The 9984-nt window shown below is 39.2% G+C and overlaps 1 pseudogene across 1 annotated transcript; it reads left to right on the forward strand.

Annotated features, from left to right (window-relative positions):
- The first annotated feature begins 302 nt into the window (after nucleotides 1-302).
- Nucleotides 303-6740, forward strand: LOC308550966 (eukaryotic translation initiation factor 4 gamma 2 pseudogene; annotated as a pseudogene). The gene is made up of 3 exons (XR_014000607.1): nucleotides 303-441; nucleotides 4452-4591; nucleotides 4654-6740. The product of XR_014000607.1 is annotated as a eukaryotic translation initiation factor 4 gamma 2 pseudogene (transcript).
- Nucleotides 6741-9984: the final 3244 nt, after the last annotated feature.

Consider the following 9984-nt stretch of genomic DNA (forward strand, 5'->3'; position numbering starts at 1 on the left):
TACAAAGCTGCAAAATACACATTCTTCTCAAGTACACACGCCATTCTCAAAGACAGACCACATGTTAGAACACAAACAAGTATCTACAAGTTCAGGAAGATTGAAATCATATCACCCATCTTCTCGGATCACAATGACATGAAATTAGAACTCAACTACAATAAAAACACTAAGCGACATTTAAACACATGGAGGTTGAAAAACATGTTTTTAAACAACAAATGGGTTGCCAAAGAGATCAAGAAAGAAATACAAAACTTCCCGGAAACAAATGAAAATGAACACAAAACAACTCCAATTCTATGGGACACAATAAAAGCAGACCTGAGAGGGAATTTTGTGGCACTACAAGCCTACCTCAAAAAGCAGGAAAAACTTCTAATAGATTCTATAACTCTACAACTTCAAAACTTAGAAAGAAAACGACAAGAAAAGCCCTGGGTAAGTAGAAGGAAGAAAATAATTATACTAAGAGCAGAAATAAATGACATAGAGACTTAAAAAACAATACAGAAGAGGCAAGAGTATCCAATGGAGTAAAGACAGTCTCTTCAATAAGTGGTGCTGGGAAAATTGGACAGATACATGCAAAAATATGAAACTAGACCACCAAATTTCACCATACACAAAAATAAACTCAAAATGGATAAAAGACTTAAATGTAAGTCACGAAACCATAAAAATCATGGAAGAAAACATAGGCAGTAAAGTCACAGACATCCCACATAGTGGAATTTTCACTGATACATCTCCTAGGACAAGAAAAACAAAAGAAAATATAAACATATGGGACTACATCAAACTAAAAAGCTTCTGTACAGCAAAAGAAAACAGCCTCAAAATACAAAGGTACCCCACGGTCTGGGAAAACATATTTGCCAAGGTTGAATCTAATACGGGGCTAATTTCGAAAGTGTACAAAGAACTCATAGCACTCAGCAAGAGGAAGACAAACAACCCAATTAAGAAATGCGCAAAGGACCTGAATAGACACTTCTCCAAAGAGGACATACAGATGGCCAAGAGACACATGAGAAAATGCTCGACGTCGTTAATCATCAGAGAGATGCAAATTAAGACCATAATGAGGTATCACTTCACACCTGTCAGAATGGCTACCATCAACAAATCAACAAACGACATGTACTGGCGAGGGTGTGGAGAAAGGGAACCCTAGGACACTGCTGGTGGGAATGCAGACTAGTGCAACCACTATGGAAAACAGTATGGAGGTTCCTCAAAAAATTAAAAATGGAGCTGCCATTAGACCCAGTGATTCCACTCCTAGGAATGTATGCTAAGAATCCTGAAACAGCCCAGCCGGGCGTGGCTCAGCCGTTGAGCGTCGACTTAGGATCCAGGTGATTGGGGTTCGATTCCCGGTCAGGGCACATGCCTGGGTTGCGAGATGCAGCCGATCAATGACTCTCTCATCATTGATGTTTCTATCTCTCTCTCTCCCTCTCCTGTCCTCTCTCTGAAATCAATAAAGATATATTGAAAAAAAAAAAAAAAAAGAATCCTGAAACATTCATCAGAAAGGATATATGTACCCCGATGTTCATAGCAGCACAGTTTACAATAACTACGATCTGGAAACAGCCCAAGTGCCCATCAGTAGATGAGTGCATAAAAGAGCTGTGGGACATTTACACCATGGAATACTACACAGCTGTAAAGAAGAAGAATCTCGTACCCTTTGGGACAGTTTGGATGGACCTGGAGAATATTATGCTAAGTGAAATAAGCCAGGCAGCGAAAGACAAACATCACATGATCTCGCTTATATGTGGAATCTAAGGAACTTAATAAACTGATGAACAGAATAGATTCAATGACATGGAAGCATAGATGAGACTGCCGAATGTCAGAGGAAGGCGGGTAGGTGGAGGGAGAGAGAGTAACCAAAGAATCTATGCATATATGCACAACCCAAGGACATGGACAATGGTAGGGAGTGGGACTGGGGAGGGGGAAGGGACTGGGTGGAACGGGTCATTGGGGAGAAAAAGGGACATCTGTAATATTTTTAACAAAAATAAAATTTACAAAAATAAATTAAAAAAAAAACCCAAAAAACACAATTATGGGGAAAACAATAAAAAGTGTGCAAAATACCTGAAAAAATAAAATAAAATAAAAATTAATTAAGGAAAGGGAGAAACCACCTGGACACTGGTAGGAAGTACCGGGTTGCTACAGGAGCTGAGTAACCTCCCAGGAACAGAAGGCAGAGTGAGGAGGGATATCTTGGCTGGCAAGGTTTCCCCCTGAGAGGAGAGAGGATAGAGGCCTGGACCAAAGTCTGGGCTCCCCAGCCTCTACCAACAGAGCCAGAAAGAGCAGCCCATGCAGCATCTAATCATGAAAGGTGACAGGGCTTCAATCTGCCAAGGAGAGTCTGAGCATCCTGGAGACAAAACCACTTTTTCAAAAGGGCTGGTGAAGACACTCACCCTAGATTTCAGGAGAGGGGGGTTGTGCAGACTGGAATCACCTTTGGAGAGTCTGGGGTGAAAGTAATTGAGCAAAGTCATATGGGAGCTCCTGTTGGGATTCTTGTGATAGGTGATTCCCTCCAATATCCTAGCATTCATTTTGCCAGAGAGGTTCAAGCACCTCCCAACAGCAGAAGCCTATACAGCTTGTCCCACCCTAAGGAATTCCTCTTGCCCTACCCTATGGAATCCAGCTCTATCCTAACTTCTCTACTGCTGAGGAAGCAGCAATCTTGGGGAGCAGCAGCTACTGGATTAGGGGGCAGGGTAGCTCCCCACACTTTCCAGGGAATCTGGCTGGCCCTTCCTTCTCAGAGGAGAGCTGTTAGAAGTTTATGGCTTCTGGAAGAGACCTCACCAGTCTTTCTAAGAGGGTCTCTGCCCTGCTGAGGTCAAGGAAATATTCTGGGCCATACTGAGATGTGTGAATCTGGAACAGGGACACCCACCATCTTCCTTTCAGTCTGAGTGTTTGCTGACCTGCCAGAGGTCCTGTACTGCTACAAAGCCAGCCTAGGAGCTCAGTTTGGTGCCTACCATGGGCAGCCAAACCCAGTGCAGATAGCCATAGGCTTTGGATCCCTTGAAACTTCAAGCAGGCTGCCCAGGACCAAACTTGGATAGATTGTGACATTGGTTAGCACAGAAGGACCTCCCAGAAGGCCCAAAATTGGCACACAAAAACAGATAGCTTCAGACAGCATAAGAGCAGGATCAAAAGAGAAATACTAACAGGCACTAAAATCTGCCAGGACAAACTCCACTTGTTGTGGTTTTTTTTTTTCATTATTTTCTTTCTTATTGCTTTAGTATTATTATTTTTTCTCTCTTTTCTTTTTCCTTTCATATCTCTTATTTTTCTACTTCCATCCCTTAGTCTTTTCTTTTACTTTGTTACTTTTGCTTTATCTTTCTCTTCCTTTTACCTTTTATTTTTTCTTCTTTCTTTTCTCTTTTGAGTAATTTTTTCTCTTTTCTTTTCTATTTTACCATTTTTCATTTCCTATTCTTTATTCCTATTTTTTCTCACTCTCTTTTCTTTCCTTTCATATTCTTTTTTCTTTCCCTTTTCTAGTATTCTTTCTATTTTTATTTTATTATTTTTCTTTTATTATTTTTGTTATCTTTTCTCTGTTCTAATTCTCTATTCGTTTATGATTGTTTTTGCATTGTTGGGTTCTTTAGTATGTTTTCTATCTTGTTTTGTTTTTCCTGTCAGGACCTGTACAACAGCTTACACGATGTGGAGGGAGTTGAGTCTCAGAGTAAGCCAACCTGAGAGAAGATCCAACCCACAAATGGGACAACAGCAATCAAGACTGAATTATAACTAACTAACTAACTAAATAAATAAATAAATAAATAAATGTCTGAATTACAAAAAGAGAACACAAATACAGCACAAAATTTTCTTAACCTGGTGATAGAAAAAGTCACAAAAGTTCGGGAGGCACAGAGTCTCAATATAGATGAACACAAAGAGACCCACATGAAGACGCATCATAATTAAGATGGCAAACATTAAAGACAAAGAGAGAATCTTAAGGTCAGTAAGAGAAAGACAGTCAGTTATTCACAAGGGAGTTCCCATAAGGCTGTCAGTTGATTTTTCAGCAGAAACACTACAGGCCAGAAAGGAATGGCATGAAGTATTCAAAGTAATGAAAAGCATGGATATAAAACCAAGACTACTCTATCCAGCAAGGTTATCATTCAAAACAGAAGGGGAAATAAGGAGCTTCCATACACACACAAAAAGCTGAAGGAGTTCACTGCCACCAAACCAGCATTGCAAGAAATACTAAAGTGACTGTACTAAGAAGAGGGAGAGAGAGAGAAAGAGAAAAAAAACACAGGCATAAAGAATAAAAATGGGCCAGCAGTGAGTCCGAGCTCTATGGAGGTGGCCGCGAGTACGGGTGGTGGCTGCAGCAGCCACTCTTCTGAACTGAGAGTTTCCAGCTATTTCCGACTCCTTCCTCCCCCTTCCCTCCCCCTTTTTTGTTTTCCGTTCCCCTTCCCTCTCCCTTCCCCGTCCCCGACAGCTGGATCCTGAGGAGGCAGCTGCACTGGCAGCTGAGTTCTCGGTGAAGGTTTTTCATTTCTCCCATCCCCATCCCTCCCCACCCCATTCATTAATATTATTCTTTTGAAGATTCTTCATTGTCAAGCCGCCAAAGTGGAGAGTGCGATTGCAGAAGGAGGTGCTTCTCATTTCAGTGCTTCTTCGGGCGGAGGAGGAAGTAGGGGTGCACCTCAGCACTATCCCAAGACTGCTGGCAACAGCGAGTTCCTGGGGAAACCCCCAGGGCAAACCGCTCAGAAATGGATTCCTGCAGGAAGCACTAGATGAGATGACAACTCCGCAGTAAACAACTCCGCAAATGAAAAAGAATGACATGATGCGATCTTCAGGAAAGTAAGAGGCATACTAAATAAGCTTACTCCTGAAAAGTTTGACAAGCTATGCCTTGAGCTCCTCAATGTGGGTGTAGAGTCTAAACTCATCCTTAAAGGGGTCATACAGCTAATTGTGGACAAAGCCCTAGAAGAGCCAAAGTATAGCTCACTGTATGCTCAGCTATGTCTGCGATTGGCAGAGGATGCACCAAACTTTGATGGCCCAGCAGCAGAGGGTCAACCAGGACAGAAGCAAAGCACAACATTCAGATGCCTCCTAATTTCCAAATTACAAGATGAATTTGAAAACCGAACCAGAAATGTTGATGTCTATGATAAGCGTGAAAACCCCTCCTCCCTGAGGCGGAGGAGGAGGAACAGAGAGTCATTGCTAAGATCAAGATGTTGGGGAACATCAAATTCATTGGAGAACTTGGGAAGCTTGATCTTATTCATGACTCTATCCTTCATAAGTGCAACAAAACACTTTTGGAAAAGAAGAAGAGAGTCCAACTCAAGGACATGGGAGAGGATTTGGAGTGCCTCTGTCAGATAATGAGGACAGTGGGACGTAGATTAGACCATGAACGAGCCAAGTCTTTAATGGATCAGTACTTTGCCCGAATGTGTTCCTTGATGTTAAGTAAGGAATTGCCAGTGAGGATTCGTTTCCTGATGCAGGATACCATCGAGTTGTGAGAACACCATTGGGTTCCTAGCAAGGCTTTTCTTGACAATGGACCAAAGACGATCAATCAAATCCGTCAAGATGCAGTAAAAGATCTAGGAGTGTTTATTCCAGCTCCTATGGCTCAAGGGATGAGAAGTGACTTCTTTCTGGAGGGACCGTTCATGCCACCCAGGATGAAAATGGATAGGGACCCACTTGGAGGACTTGCTGATATGTTTGGACAAATGCCAGGTAGTGGAATTGGTACTGGTCCAGGAGTTATCCAGGATAGATTTTCACCCACCATGGGGCATCAAAGTTCAAATCAGCACTTCAATGGCCATGGGGGACACATCATGCCTCCCACACAGTCTCAGTTTGGAGAAATGGGAGGCAAGTTTATGAAAAGCCAGATTAGCCTGAGACCTGCTCACTTGTTCCTAATGAATAAAAATCAAGTGCCAAAACTTCAGCCCCAGATAAGTATGATTCCTCCCAGTGCACAACCACCACGCACTCAGACACCACCTCTGGGACAGACACCTCAGCTTGGTCTCAAAACTAACCCACCACTTATTCAGGAAAAGCCTGCCAAGACCAGTAAAAAGCCACCGCCCTCAAAGGAAGAACTACTTAAACTAACTGAAACTGTTGTGACTGAATATCTGAATAGTGGAAATGCTAATGAAGCTGTCAATGGTGTGAGAGAAATGAGGGCTCCTCAACACTTTCTTCCTGAAATGTTAAGCAAAGTTGCCATCCTGTCACTAGACAGAAGTGATGAAGATAAAGAAAAAGCAAGTTCTTTGATCAGCTTACTCAAACAGGAAGGCATAGCCACAAGTGACAATTTCATGCAGGCTTTCCTGAATGTATTGGACCAGTGTCCCAAACTGGAGGTTGACATCCCCTTGGTGAAATCATATTTAGCACAGTTTGCAGCTCATGCCATCATTTCAGAGCTGGTGAGCATTTCAGAACTAGCTCAACCACTGGAAAGTGGCACCCATTTTCTTCTTTTCTTACTTTGTCTTCAGCAACTAGCTAAATTACAAGACTGAGAATGGTTAACAGAACTTTTTCAACAAAGCAAGGTCAATATGCAGAAAATACTCCCAGAAATTGATCAAATAAGGATTGTATGTTGGAGATTTTGGAAGGAAAGGGACTGAGTTTCTTTTTAAAAAAAAAATATCTTTATTGATTTCAGAGAGAGGAAGGGAGAGGAAGAGAGAGAGATAGAAACATCAATGATGAGAGAGTCATTGATAGGCTGCAGCCCACAACCCGGGCATGTGCCCTAACCGGGAATTGAACCCCGATCTCCTGGATCCTAGGTTGATGCTCAACCGCTGAGCCCCGCCCGGCTGGGCAGGGACTGAGTTTCTTATTCCCACTCCTCAAATTGGAGAAGGAACTGTTGAAACAAAGTTGGATCTATCCCCTAAAAAAAAAAAAAAAAAAAAGAATAAAAATGGCAATAAATACCTATCAATAATATGCTTAAATGTCAATGGATTAAATGCTCCAATCAAAAGACATGGGGTAGCTGAATGGATAATAAAACATGACACATATATGTGCTGCCTACAAAAGACTTACCTCAGAACAAAAGACTCCCACAGGATAAAACTAAAAGGATGGAAAAAATTTTGTTGCAAATGGATACGGAAAAAAGCAGAGGTAGCAATATTTATATCAGACAAATTAGACTTCAAAACAAAGGCCATAAAAGAGACAAAGAAGGTCACTACATAATACTAAAGGGATTGGTCCATAAAGAGGATATAACCCTGATAAACATATATGCACCCAATATAGGAACACCTAAGTATATTTTAAATCTCCTGGAGGAAGTTAAGGAAGAGATAGACAGCAATACAGTCATAATAGGGGACTTTAACATGGCACTCACATCACTGGATAAACCTTCCAGATAAAAGATCAACAAGGAAATGGTGACACTAAACAACACACTAAATCAGATAGACTTAATTGATATTTACAGAACATTTCATGCCAAAGCTGCAGAATATGCATTGTCCTCAAGTGCACATGGACTATCTCCAAAGAGAGACCACATGTTAGGACACAAAATAAGTCCTTACAACTTCAAGAAGATTTAAATCAAATCAAGCATCTTCTCAAATCACAATGGCATGATGCTAGAAGTCACCTACAATAAAAAAACTCAAAACATTCAAACACATGGAGGCTAAAGGGCATGTTACTCTACAAAGAGTGGGTTACCAATGAGATCAAAGAAGAAATGAAAAATTTCCTGGAAACAAATGAAAATGAACACACAACAACCCATATGTATGGGACACAGCAAAAGTGGTCCTGAAAAGAAATTTTATAGCATAACAGGCTTAGCTCAAGAAACAGGAAGAAGCTCAAATAAATGTTATAACTCTACAACTAAAAGAATTAGAAAGACAATAACAAAAAGAACCCCAGAAGAAGTAGAAGGAAAAGCCCAGAAGAAGTAGAAATAATAAAGATCTGAATGGAAATTAATGACATAGAAATTAAAAAAAAATACAAAAGATCAATAAAACCAAGAGCTAGTTGTTTGAAAAGATAAACAAGATTGATGAACCTTTAGCCAGACTCATCAAGAAACAAAGAGAAAGGACACAAATAAATAAAATCAGAAACGAATTAGGAGAAGTAAAAACTGACACCATAGAAATACAAAGGAGTGTAAGAAAGTACAACGAAAACCTATATGCCAAAAAACTGGAAAACGGTTGAAATGAACAAATTCCTGAAAACATACAATCTTCCAAAACTCAGTCAGAAAGGATGAGAAAAAAAGTGAATAGTCTGATAACAACTAATGAAATGGAAGTACTAATTTAAAAACTCCCAGCAAACAAAAGCCTTAGACTAGATTGCTTCACAGCAAGTTTAATCAAATACTCAAATAAGAACTAACACATACTCTGTTCAAACTATTCCAAAAAGTTGAAGAAGAAGAAAGATTTCAAAGCTCTTTTTATGAGGCCAGAATTATCCTAATTCCAAAAACCAGATAAAGACACTACAAAAAAGAAAATTACAGGCCACTATTCCTGATGAACATAGATGCCAATATCCTCAACAAAATATAGAGTGCCCCCCAAAATGTATGCATACACTTTGAATAATTATAAAGGCAGTGATTATTAAAATATGTTTCATTTTCAAAATTGAGATATTGGCTGTTAAAGTGTGTATAGATTTTTTGGGACACTCTGTATTGCCAAATTTTATCCAGCAATACATTAAAAAGTTCATACCCCATGACCAAATGGGATTTATTCTGGGGACACAAGGCTGGTACAATATTCACAAATAAATATGATACATCACATAAACAAAATGAAAAATAAAAATCACATGATTGTATCAATAGACATACAATAAGAATTTCATAAAATCCCTCACCCATTATTGATAAAAACTTTCAGCAAATGGAGAATAAAGAGAACATACCTCAACATAATAAACATCACATATGAAAAACCTACAACCAACATCATACTCAGTGGCCAAAATCTAAAAGTGTTTCCCTTAAGAACAGGAAAAAGACAGGGATGTCAGCTTTCCTCACTCTTATTCAACATAGTGATAGAAGGCCTACCCACAGCGATCAGACAAGAAGAAAAAGTAAAACACATCCAAATTGGAAGGGAGGAAGTAAAACTATTATTATCAGCAGATGACATGATGTTATGCATAGAAAACCCTAAAAACTCCACAGAAAAACTACTAGATTTAATTAATGAATTTGAGAAAGTAGCAGGATACAAAATTAACATCCAGAAATGATGGCATTTTTATATATGAATAATGAACTTTCAGAAAGAGAAACTGGAAACAAAAACTAATCCCATTTACCATTGTAATAATAATAATAATAATAAATAATAATAATAAGGTACCTAGTAATAAACTTAACTAAGGACATAAAAGACCTGTACTCTGAAAACTATAGAACACTGATTTTAAAAAAAGGAAAATAAAAACAAGTGAGAAAATTACCATGTTCATGGAATGGAAAAATTAGTCATTAAAATGTCCATACTACTAAAAGCAATCTATAGATTCAGTGCAATCCCTATTAAAATACCAACAGCATATTTCACAGATATAGAATGAACACTCCAAAAATTCATATGGAACCAAAAAAGACCACTAATGGCTACAGCAATCTTGAGAAAGAAGAACAAAGTTAGAAGTATCACAATACTAAATATCAAACTATACTGTAAAGTGGTTGTATCCTAAAGAGCCTGGTACTGACACAAGAACAGGCATATAGATCAATGGAACAGAATAGAGAGCCCAGAAATCAACCCACACCATTATGGTAAATTAATATTTAATGAAAGTGGAAAGAGTATACATTGGCGTAAAGACAGTTTCTTC

Source organism: Miniopterus schreibersii (assembly GCF_964146895.1).
Source record: "Miniopterus schreibersii genome assembly, chromosome: X".
NCBI classification, from domain to species: Eukaryota; Metazoa; Chordata; class Mammalia; order Chiroptera; family Miniopteridae; genus Miniopterus; species Miniopterus schreibersii.